The sequence below is a fragment of the Pteropus vampyrus genome, unplaced genomic scaffold (assembly GCF_000151845.1).
Source record: "Pteropus vampyrus isolate Shadow unplaced genomic scaffold, Pvam_2.0 Scaffold19, whole genome shotgun sequence".
NCBI lineage: Eukaryota > Metazoa > Chordata > Mammalia > Chiroptera > Pteropodidae > Pteropus > Pteropus vampyrus.
In genome coordinates, this window is record NW_011888800.1 from 8,326,321 (window position 1) to 8,337,767 (window position 11,447).

At 39.7% G+C, this 11,447-nt stretch overlaps 1 protein-coding gene across 2 annotated transcripts in view; it reads right to left on the reverse strand.

Moving 5' to 3' along the window:
• The window catches only part of TTBK2 (tau tubulin kinase 2), a 117,752-nt gene extending 116,696 nt beyond the window's left edge, over positions 1-1,056 (reverse strand). The window contains exon 1 of one of the 2 annotated variants that reach the window (XM_023527798.1): positions 664-1,056. The gene's annotated coding sequence lies outside the window, so the exon portion shown is untranslated. The remainder of the gene's footprint in view (positions 1-663) is intronic. The other variant, XM_011354980.2, reaches the window with a different exon arrangement.
• Positions 1,057-11,447: the final 10,391 nt, after the last annotated feature.

Consider the following 11,447-nt stretch of genomic DNA (forward strand, 5'->3'; position numbering starts at 1 on the left):
ACTTCACTGTGGGATAAAGTATACAGGCATATTAATGGATTATTTACTTCTGATTTGACAGTACATATGTGTGGAGTCTTTTGTCCCTCCCACAGTAACACGAGGTGTCAACATCATCTTAGTGAAAGCAAATGACAAGCAAATCCCTCAGGTCATTACTTCGCATCCTAAGTAACAGAAAGTCACGGCTTTCCTTCTCGCTGCAACCCAGCAAACAGATTCTATAGTTCCATGCCCCTTTCTATTATATTCGTGGAGGCGGGGTAGGAAAGAAGCGTTCAATATAGCCTGAGAATACTCTGTGCTCGGTCCTGGTACCAGAAGCAGCATGAATATAAGTGATATGTGGGTCACCCACAGAAAGAGGACCAGAATGAAGCTTCGTGACCCTCCAAGTTCGGTGAAGACACCAAAAGCCTCTGAGGGAACGGGGCGCGTTGGGGGAAACCGGGGAGAGGGAGACGGTCTCCGCGGTGGAGTGACTGGGTCTGGCAAAAGCCCAGGGCGTGGGCAGCTATGGAGGAATCTCCCGTACCCCTCCCCTCCGCACCAGGTCGGTCACTGGGCGAGAGGTGGAGCCGGAGGAGGGGGAAAGAACTAGGGAGGGCGGGGCCCGGGGCTCCCCCGGCGGCGCCCTAGGGGTTCGGGGGGGGTGTGTCCTACCTGGGCCAGGGCGGACGCAGGGATTTCGGACGGAGGGCTCGCGTCCAGCTCAGGGCCGGGACCCGTAGGGGTCGACTCTCAGCAGGCGGGACCGCCGCCGCCCGCCCATCCCCCGCCGCTGAGTGCGGCGGGACCCGAGCGCGGCTTCGAGGGCCGGCTGTCTGGGTAGTCCCCTCGGGTACCGTCCGCGTTTACTGGCGGCGGCGGCGGCAGTTGCTGCTGTTACTGCTGCTGCTGGCCGCCCCCAGCCGCTGCTCTTGTGCCAGCCCCTGCTCCTCCTCCTGCCGCCGCCGCCGCCGCCTCGTTCCCACCGCTCCCATCGCCGCTGCGGCGACTACTGCAGCGCCCGCTGACCCGACCCGACGTTATTCTCCCCCTTCGCAACCCGGCACAGCCTAGCCCACCTGCCCTGCCAGTGCGCACGCCCACCTCTCCGCCACAGGTGCTGATTGGAGAGCGCGTCACGAGCCCGCCACGTCGGTTGGCTGGTCCCATTGCCTATCACGAAGGGGGCGGAGAGTCAGGCAGAGAGCGTCTCCGCCCCCCACCGGAGAATTGCCGCTATCTTCAGGTTTGCCTGAGAGGGCGAATTACCGGGAAACGAGCGTCACAAAGGCAGCGCGCGTGCGCGCGGGGATTCTGGGCCTCGTAGTTCCAGCCGCAGCCGCAGCCGCTGGTGGGTCCCGAACCAAGAAGTAAGGCTTCCGAGACTAGTGGTTGGCGCACAGTGGTGTGCTGTCACTTGGTTATAGAAGCGTGGTTGTGACCCCAGGGTTGGGCTTTTCGGAAGAAAATCAGAAATGCTTTGTTTACATACTTTGAGGTAGTCGCGAAGAAGGGCCCCGAATTGTAAGGCCCTGCCATGCCTCTTCCAAAGAACTGGAGCTGCCAGAATCTGGCAAATTGACGCTGTCCCCAGAACCTCCTAACGCGAAGCTAATCGCTGGTGGGTACTGGGGCAAGGCCTTGAGGTGTAGGCTGAAAGGAGACCAAGTCTCTGGGAAGAAATGTCAGCCTGGAGCGGGAGTATCCGTACGCTTTTCACAACCCACGAAGGACGAGATTCCATTCCTGTTTAAACACCACCAGCCAAAGGTTCAATGAGCAACCCCCCTCCCCTCCTGCCGAGCACCAGAATGGGATTCTAAGCAAGAGAATGCGGGAGTCCCTCGAAGACTTTCAAAAGCAAGCAAGGAAGGCGGAGCGATGAGGCTGTGTGGGATGAATTTGTATTTGGTGTTAATTGTGTCAAGCTCTGGTGGAGAGGAAACTAAGATTAAACCAGTCCCCCTATCTTTACCCACCAATTTACAGAAGTAAAAACCCAAAGAGGTTAAAGAGCTTTCCCAAGGCTAGAAAACTAATTAGTGACAGAACCAAAACTCAGCTCTCTTGAACCTCCCGTGTCCAATGCTTTTTTACTGAATAATCACAATGACTCCCAGGAGTCTGCCATGAACTGAAAGGATGCAATGAATTCAGAACTTCATTTTACTTAAAATCTTTTTCTTCACTTAAGTGACATTATGATTAAAGCTGATTAAGAATATAGAAGGGTTAAATATGAATCCTATATTCAATCTCAGAACTGTTTCTTCTTGTTCAGGAAATGCCACAGCCTCTTGACATTATTTAAAAAACAGCAGGCACTTCTACTGTCTGTCATGTCTAGATCCTTGGATAAAAAGCAGGACAAAATGTACATTAAAGTAGTCACGATGCAGCTCATCTTGTTCTATCCAAACTTGAAGTTGCCAAATTTTCTTTCCACTGATTAAAACCACAAGTTGATTTTTCCATTACTTTAACAATATAGTTCATTTCAGAGTATTGACTGGGCAAGCAATTTGAATTGGAAAGGATTAGAGTTTCTGTAAATACTTTTCCTTAAAATTAAGTTTATAGGGGAAAAAGTCCAGATTCAGTGACAATATGCCTAGTAATATTTCAAATAGCTATTCTCTATTTAAGGAGAATATTTTTCACTCACTTAGCAAATATAATGTGTCCTCTTCCAGCTACCCAAATATAATCACTGCTATTAGGAGTAAGGGTTTTAATAAATTTGTTGAACTACTATTGTGTTTGTTTTAAATGAGTCAGTAGGTACAGCTAGATTCTCCAAATGATGGAAAGATGATTATTTTTCTGATTGTTATTTCATGACAAACTCTCATATGCAAATCCATGAAGGATAAGATAGAGTGAGAAAGCAGTCCAGTAGTTGTATGTCAAGAAAGAGGTGAAAAAAAGTACAGAAGGAAGTGTTCTGTGATGAATATCTGGAGAATAGGGCAACAGTGTATCTCAGGGTAGGGGAAGTATAAGAATGAATATACTGTGAAAGTTAATGCCACAGGAGTAGGAATCCTGGGATATTTGGACTGCCCAAGAAAAACAGCTTCCCAGGCCTCTATTTTCTCTGGACTTTTCTGTTTAAGAATTATTGGTTTGTCCCAAGAGCTATTTTTTTTTTTTTTTTAGTTATGATAAATGGAAAAGTAATATATTACTCAAGAGCTGGTACCTGAATTCAGGAATCTTCCTTGAAATACATACATATATATAGTATATTATGTTAAAAAACAAATAAGATGTCCTTCAATGATACCTGGCTCCTAATATCTTCTCCCTACACAATAGTCTCTCCCATACTGAATTGGGCTGACCTGTGTAAATGATAAGCTTTTTCAAAATTATGGTGTGCAAATTCCAAGGCTAGGTCATAAAAGACTTTGTAGCTTCCACTTTATGCTCTCTTGGATCACTTACTTAGAGGGAAACCAGTGCCATAACATGAGGGTACTCAAGCAGTCCCTTGGAGTGGGCACCTGGCAAGGAATTGAGGGATTACACCAATTAATTAGCACCAGCTTGCCAGCCATGTTTGTGAGTCATTCTTGGAAATAGATCCTCCAGCCCCTGGCAAGCCTTCAGAAGATGGCAGGCCCAGTTGGCATCTTGACTGCCACTTTCTGAGAGATACCCTAAGCCATAATCACCCAGCTAAGCCACTCCCCAAATCCAGACCTTCAGAAACTATGTGATATAATAAATATTTACTGTTGCTTTCAGACTAAGTCTGAAAGAATGAGACTCTGATCCTAGGATAGGTCTTAGAGTATATTCAAGGATAATGAGCGAAGTTCAGATTTATACTGAGTCCCAATACAGAATATAATGCCCCTTTCAACACAGCTTTTCTCCTATCAGAATAAAGAACATATTGGAGAATCCCTTTTTCTCCATTTGTGGCCTCCTCCAGCTGTCTTTAGATATCCAATGATGTACTACTTTCGAATCTTCCCCTAATCCGAAGAGGAAATGATCTGGATGGGTTCCTTTCATAATTATTGGGACAACAGCACAGTATGAACTAGTGTGCAACTCAAGGAAAAGAGACTCCTCTTGCTTTCCATCTCCCTCTTTAAAAGCAAATTTCATGTTGTACACCTGAAAATAATATGTGTTCTGTCAATTATAGCTCAATTAAAAAATCTCAGAATTGTACATTTTAACTGGGTGGACTGTATGGTATGTGTATTATATCTCAGTAAAGCTGTTTTAAAACACTGCAGTCCTTTGAATCATAAACCCCAATAGTGAACTAGTTCTCAACTGCTCCAAAAACCAGCAAACAATGCTATTTCATTTTTTATCGATCTAACCAGTTTTCTATTTGAATATTAGCTAATTTACTAAACAAAAAAATATAGAGCCTATTAATGCCAACTACTCAGCTAGGCACTGAAAAAAACAAATATGAATAAAGTCAGTTCTTGTCCTCACGGGCTTCACAACAGATTAGCAAATATGTAAATTCTATTACAATGAACTGCAATCAAGCATATTATGTAGCATATACAGATGCTCTAGAACAGGGGTCAGTCAGCAAAGTATCCCTTGCAGGCCAAATCGTTGGGGTCCTCTGAGAGCTTGACCTCTTTTGACAGAAATGCATTCATACCAAATATGTTAACTACCTTAAGTGTGTTTTTAAAAACTTCATCCTTTATTTCTAATAAAAGAAGTTTCAAACAAAATAAGGTAAAAGAAACTGGGGAAGGGGAGGAAGTAATCTCAATTTTGGGTATGTGAGTCTATGGTCTAACTTATTGAATATCAATTTGTGTTTGATGATTATTAAAATAGACCTTACTATGAGAGAAGACGGACACTGATTTGAACTAGTAATGTTTGAAAATAAACTAAAAGTTTGCATTTACAAAAGTAATTCTAATTATAGTTATTTCTTGATTTACTTCCTATTTATGCCTAACTTTTGTGAAATACATAACAACTATACCATTAAAATGTTAACATTTTGCAAATTTTATTCTATTAGAACAGTGAATTTTACATATTCACTCTGTCTTTTAAGATTTATCTTTATTAAAAGGTCATTCATTAACATATTACTGTTGTAACTCACAATTTTCAAATGAGAAGCTGATGAGATGATGTTGTGTTTCTGATGTGTGCCTGCAACAGTCTGAAAAAAGTTTAGAGACTTTCAGTCTGGTTCAGCGATTAACTAGCTACTTCAAACACTGGACAGCTAGCTTTCTGTGATTTTTTGGCTCTACTGCCAGGAAGACTAACTGGGTAGTAAAGCTATAGTGCACCCTAGTGATCACAGTATTCCAATGCTAGCTGTATTGAAATAAAACAGAATGGTCGCTTCTATTTTGTTAATCAAAGCAGATTATCCAGTGACTAGGGATTTTTATAATTTCTAGAGACCTGATGAGGAAGATTACAAAAATGATCTCAATGACAAAAGAAGCTAGACACAAAGAGTACATAATTATACATACTGTATAATTATGGATGGACATATAGGTACGTGCACAAAGTGCAAAATTTTTTTGCATTAGATATGAATGCTCACCAGAATTTATCCATTGTAGAAAAGGTACTAAACAAGTAGTCAAAATAACTCAGAAGTTAGCACCCTTGGTAACTGACACAACAGGCACACAAATGCAGAGGTGAAGATTAAGCATAAGCCCAACAGCCCAGATTTCCACTTACCAAGGCTCTTAGAGCTACTGCCACGCTTGAAGGTCCAACCTGTCAGCAATAGAGTCCATCGCTCTATTGACAGGGCACTGTTTTCAAGATCAGATCAACCAGCTACTTGGTGGCAAGTTGACTACACTAGGATGCTTCTATCCTAGAACAGTCAGTGCTTCATTCTCACAAGATTAGACACTTATTCAGGGTATGAGTTTCCCTGTCCTGCCCACAGAGCTTCAGGTAGCACCACTATCTGGGGCGTATAGAGTACCTGTTCCACTAGCACAGAATTCCACACAACATAGCATGCAAACAGGGAATCCACTTTCAAGGTAATGAGGTTCAGGACTGTGCCCATGACTATGAGACACACTGGTCATATTGCATACTGCACTTTTTAGGAACAGCTGGGCCTGTAGAATGTTGGAATGGCCTGTGACAGGTGTAGTTGAAGTGTCAGCTTAGAGGCAATGCTCTCTGAGGGTGGGGTGTCACACACTGCATGCGTGGAATCAGAAACTTTTATATGGTATTGTTCCCAATAGGAAAATATCTGAGGTTCAGGAACCAAGGAGCAGCTTTACTTAACATCATTCTCAATGACTCCATGGAGGACTCTGTGCTTCCTGTTCCTGCAGCTCTGAGTTCTTCAGGGTTAGAAGTCATGGTCTCTGAGGGGACACAAACTATGGCTGCAGACTGGGTCTTTTAGACTGCATGTAACTACTGACTAGCAAGTAAGAAGAGGAGTCATCATCTTGGCAGAGGTAATTGACAGATCAGCAGAGAAGGTAAGGGCTGTTGAAAGTTAAAAAGAGCAGGGAATTTAGATGATCTACCATGACACTTCTTGCTACTACCATGCCCAGTTATGACTGAATGTGTTAGTGCAGCTACTTAAGGCTTTTGTTTCCAAATTTGTCTCAGTTTGTTTACTATAGGACCGAACTAACACCGATTATGTTGTTCAGGTCTACTATATCCTTATTAATTTTTCATCCACTTTATCTATTTAACTTTGGGAGATGTTTGTTAACGTCTCCTTTATTAATGTCTTTTTATCCTTTTATATCCTGTAGTTTTGCTTGATGAAAGTTGCTGCTCTATACAAGAAGTCCTTAGTTTGCACGGTTCCTAAATGTAAGATTTTCAGTTACCATGTTTTAATTAACACTAGTCTGTCAACATAGTTCAAATTTCACTTACAATGGTATATTATCTATGAGTAATTGCATAAAGTACAAATTTGTAGCTCTTTCTTCAGTCCACAAATCACTAAATAACAGATGTGTGTCATGATCAGTGTCCAATCATGTCACTACTTTCAAAGGTTGTTGGTGACTGGACATTGCACATCTGTTAATTCAGTGCAGGGACAGAGCAAAGCATGTCATTATGTTACCTTTTTGTCTCTCAGTAATAAAGCCATGTGACATTTTACAAAAATGAATGATAGAGAGAAGTAGCCAACAAAGATAAAAGTGCATCAAAGAAACTAAAGTGATAATGCTGGTAGTGAAATTCGGGTCAAATATAAATGTTATAGAAGTTATAGAAGAAATAGTTAACTGTGGAATTGCTGACACAGCTGCTATTTGAGAGACTCTAGTATGCAGTCAGAGGAACTTAGTGAAGGCAAACTTACCCAAATAAATAAGTAGTTATGACAAATGTCTCAGAAGAAATGACATTGGCAAAAACTTCACATTAAGAGAACTCTTAGAAGTATTTCACAATATTGAAAACACAAAAGACACAATGTTGGAATCTGATCCACACTTAGAAAGTATGACAAGTTGCCAAGGCATAGAAAAAACACTCACTCGGTATAAGTTATACAAAGAGAAGGCAAGCATTCTTGACATTTTTTCTTAAGTTCAAAGAAATAAAACACTTTAATTTTCAATGTTTCTAATGTTATAAATTACATTGTAACAAATATTAGTGTTACCAATTTCATTTTCCTGTATATTTATAACTAACAGAAAGTTTTTGACCAAAATTTTTAAAGACCATAGAACAATAGTAATCTTTCCCATTGATTGTTAAGATTGCTTTATATGGTTTCAGCTTGCATGACAACATTCACAATAATTCACTACTGTACAAAGTGAGGACTGCCTGCATTTGGTTTGAGTTTTCCATATCCTTGCCAGCACATTATTGTCTGTCTTTTTGACAATAGTCATCCTAGCAGGTATGAAGTGGTATCGTGTGGTTTTAATGTTCATTTCCCTAATGAATAATGATGTTGAGCATCTTCTCATATACTTTCAGAAATGTGTATATTTTCTTTGGAGAAATATCTATTCAAATCTTTTGCCCATTTTAAAATTAGGTATATTTCTTTATTTTCGCCTGAATCTATTTGTAATCTCATTTGATATTTTTTCTAAATAAGTGAGTTAAGCCCATTTACATTTATTGTTTGGTCTGAATTTTTCTTGTTTCACTATGTAATCTATTTCCTTTGCCTCCCCTCCCCTTTGGTATTATACCGTAGTTCTAGTTGCAAAGTTTATTCCAATATCTGTACGTAATACTTAGTACTCTCTTTAAATATTGTTGCTTTCTTAAAATATGAGCAATTTTGAAACTGCTTCTTACCTGGCCCCTTCTTTCTTATGATCTAGCCACTAGTTTTACCCTAGTGTTGATTTGCACACTTAAGTTTTTATCTGTCAGCTCAAATGTAATCTTTTCACTTCTAGCTAATACCATGTAATCAGTGTTAACTTTCTACCTATTCGGCTTTTTCTTCCCATTTTTTTTAGTTGTATTAATTTTACATTATCAGAACATCTGATTTTATCTCCTTTATGCAACACTTATCACCTCCCCGTCCTCCCACCCTCCCCACCCCTGACTATATGCCAAAGCTTCTATAACCATTTTTTGATTTGTGAAAATTATTCTCCGGTAAATTCCTCAAAGTTCATGGGGAAAAAAATATTTCCTGAGTATTAAACATGCTTTTAACTTACCTGTGTGGACTTTATTTTTAGACAGGTTGACTGGGAATAATAATCCTTGAAAATCCTTTTATTAAGTATCTTTAAAATGTTGCTCCCAAGAAATCTAATGCCAATCTAACTTTATTTTATAAGTGACTTGGACTTTTTGCCTGGATGTCCCTCTTATTTTTAAGATCTAACAGCTGTACTAGGATATTCCTGGTGTTGACTATTCTGGGTTGAATTTTAGTGTTCCGTTCTCTTTCAATGTACATATTCAAGTTTTTCTTTTCTTTCTTTTTTTTTTTTTAGGAAAGTTTTATTGAATTGTGTTCTGTTTCATTGCTTTGGTTTTCTTCAAGGACTCCAGTTAACATATATTGAATCTTCTTGGCCTATCTTTTGTATCTATTGCTTTATCTCAAATACTTTGCATCTTTGATTTTTCTTTCCATCTTTTCTTTCTTTGCTGTGCTTTCCATAGTTGACTTTTCAACTTTTGCATGCCTTCTAATATAGTCATTTCTAAGAATTCTCCCTAATTTTGCTTGAGTTTCATATCCTCCTGTTCTCTTACCATATTTTTTGAGATCTTCCATTACATTTGAGTTGCTCTTCAGTCAAAGCTTTTATCATTTTCTTAATTTCTTATAACTCATTTTGAATATTAGGTTACAGTTCTTGTCTCCTTTAGGGCCACAATTTTCTACTGTATTCTCATTAGTCGTTACAATTTTACTAAGTTCCTTTTTACTTTTTCTTGTAATAATTTGTTTGGGGCTAGGTTATTTTGTTAGTCAGAGTTCTTTAGATAAACGGAATCAATAGCAAATACACACATATACTTCCACTGCACAAGTCGTTATCAAGAAATAATTATAGGAATTGTCTCACACAGTTATGGAGGCTGAGAAGTCCCATAATTTGCCATTTGCAAGCTGGAGAACCAGGAAAGTTAGTGGTATAATTCAGCATCCAAAGGGCTGAGATCCAGGAACTCTGAAGTCTGAGAGCAGAAGATGGACACCCCAGCTAGAGGAGAGGAAACCTTTTTGTCCCATTTGGCCCCCAATGGATTGGATGATGCCCATCCACTTTGGTGAGGATGAATCTCCTTGCTCTGTCTGCTGAATCAAATTCTAATCTCTTCCAGAAACTCTCATGGACACATCCAGACATTCTGTTTTACCAGCTATCTGGGCATCCTTAGGCCCATTAAGTTGACTCAAAATTAATCACCGCAATTATATTTCTTTTTTAAATGAGATGGGTTTTCTGGACCATTAGAAGGAGGTGCTTGTCAAATGGGCAGGAATGGGCCAACAAAACCTTCTTAGTTTCACGGCTCCAGGGTTCCCTCTTTTGTTAATGCCGAGTACTTAAACAGTACTTTCTTGTATTTATATCTTTAAATGCTGCATTTTGCTAATATAGTACTTTATATGTCACTCATGCACACAATCTGAATTTTGCATCTCTCTTACCCATAGTATTGCTGCTACTCCCAATCTGGTTTCTATTTTTTATCAGTTTTCCACAGGGTGAGGCTTTTTCTTTAATGAAGGCAGTATTTATTGGTTATTTAAATAAGTGTATAAGGCTTAGACTACCACCAAATTATTTCTCTCAATAACAGTTTAATTTAAAGCATGTAAGGACTTCTCTTAGCTTGGCTGATAATTCTCAGTCCTGATTGTCCAGGTTTCCTGTTGAGTGGGGTTCTCCCCATTTTGGGGTCATTGGCAACTTTTCAGTTCTGTAGCTCTTACTCAGTATCCTTTCACTTTCCACCACTACCACGGCATAAGTCCTGCTGCTGTTGGTGTTTTGAGTCTATCTGCCCATACTCTGGAATTCATGGAGATTCTGTTATCTAGTTTTGTTGAACTAGGGTTTTTCCTTTTGTTATCCTGCATAGTGTACATGGTTTTCAGGAAGTTTTGAGGAGACTCAGAAACTATAATGTTGACATGATTATACCACCCAACTCTGGATATCTTTTAAATTTATTAATGGTGCCCTCTGTTGTACAGCAGTTTTAAATTTTAATGCAGTCAAGCTGTGAACAATTTGTCAGATTATATAATTTATTTTTCCTAATAGTGTCCAGCTACTCTAGTATAAGCATGGAGAAGACTCCTTGGTGACCTCTCCCCACCAATTATAAGTGCCTTGGTATTTCCAGCTCCTCACCCCAAAACCCTTTCTTCTTTGCCTTCAGTGTTACCCTCCTAGAATATTCTAACGTCTTAAAACTAAAGCAATGGGTTTTTTTTTTTTTTTTAAACTCCAGATACCTTTTCCTTAAATGAAAACTTATGTAGAAACTCAAAATGAAGTATCACAACTATCTAAGTTTGGCACTTTTTCCTCTCTCTGGTCTACTTTTGTCTCATGCTTTTTGATACATAGTCTGAAATCACTGTGATAAAAAGAAAGCAAGCTCTAAATTTTAAGTGAAGAGCCATGGATTAGAAACAGATCACACTGATTAACTTAAGGCTCAATCCCAAGTGATTGATTCAGGATCTTGGGTGAAACTAGAAAACTGTATTTTATTAACACTCTCTAGGTAATTCTAACACACAGTCAAGTTTAGGAACTATTACACTACACTTACGCTGTCCAATATAGAAGCCACTAGCCACAGATAACTTAAATTTAATTAAAATTAAATAAAAATTCAGGTCCTCAATTGCACTAGCCACATTTTAGATGTCTACAGATGCATGGGGATAGTGACTACCATACTGGAGTGCAAATAAAGAACATTTCCATCATTGTAGAGTTCTTCTGGACAGTCCTGCTTTA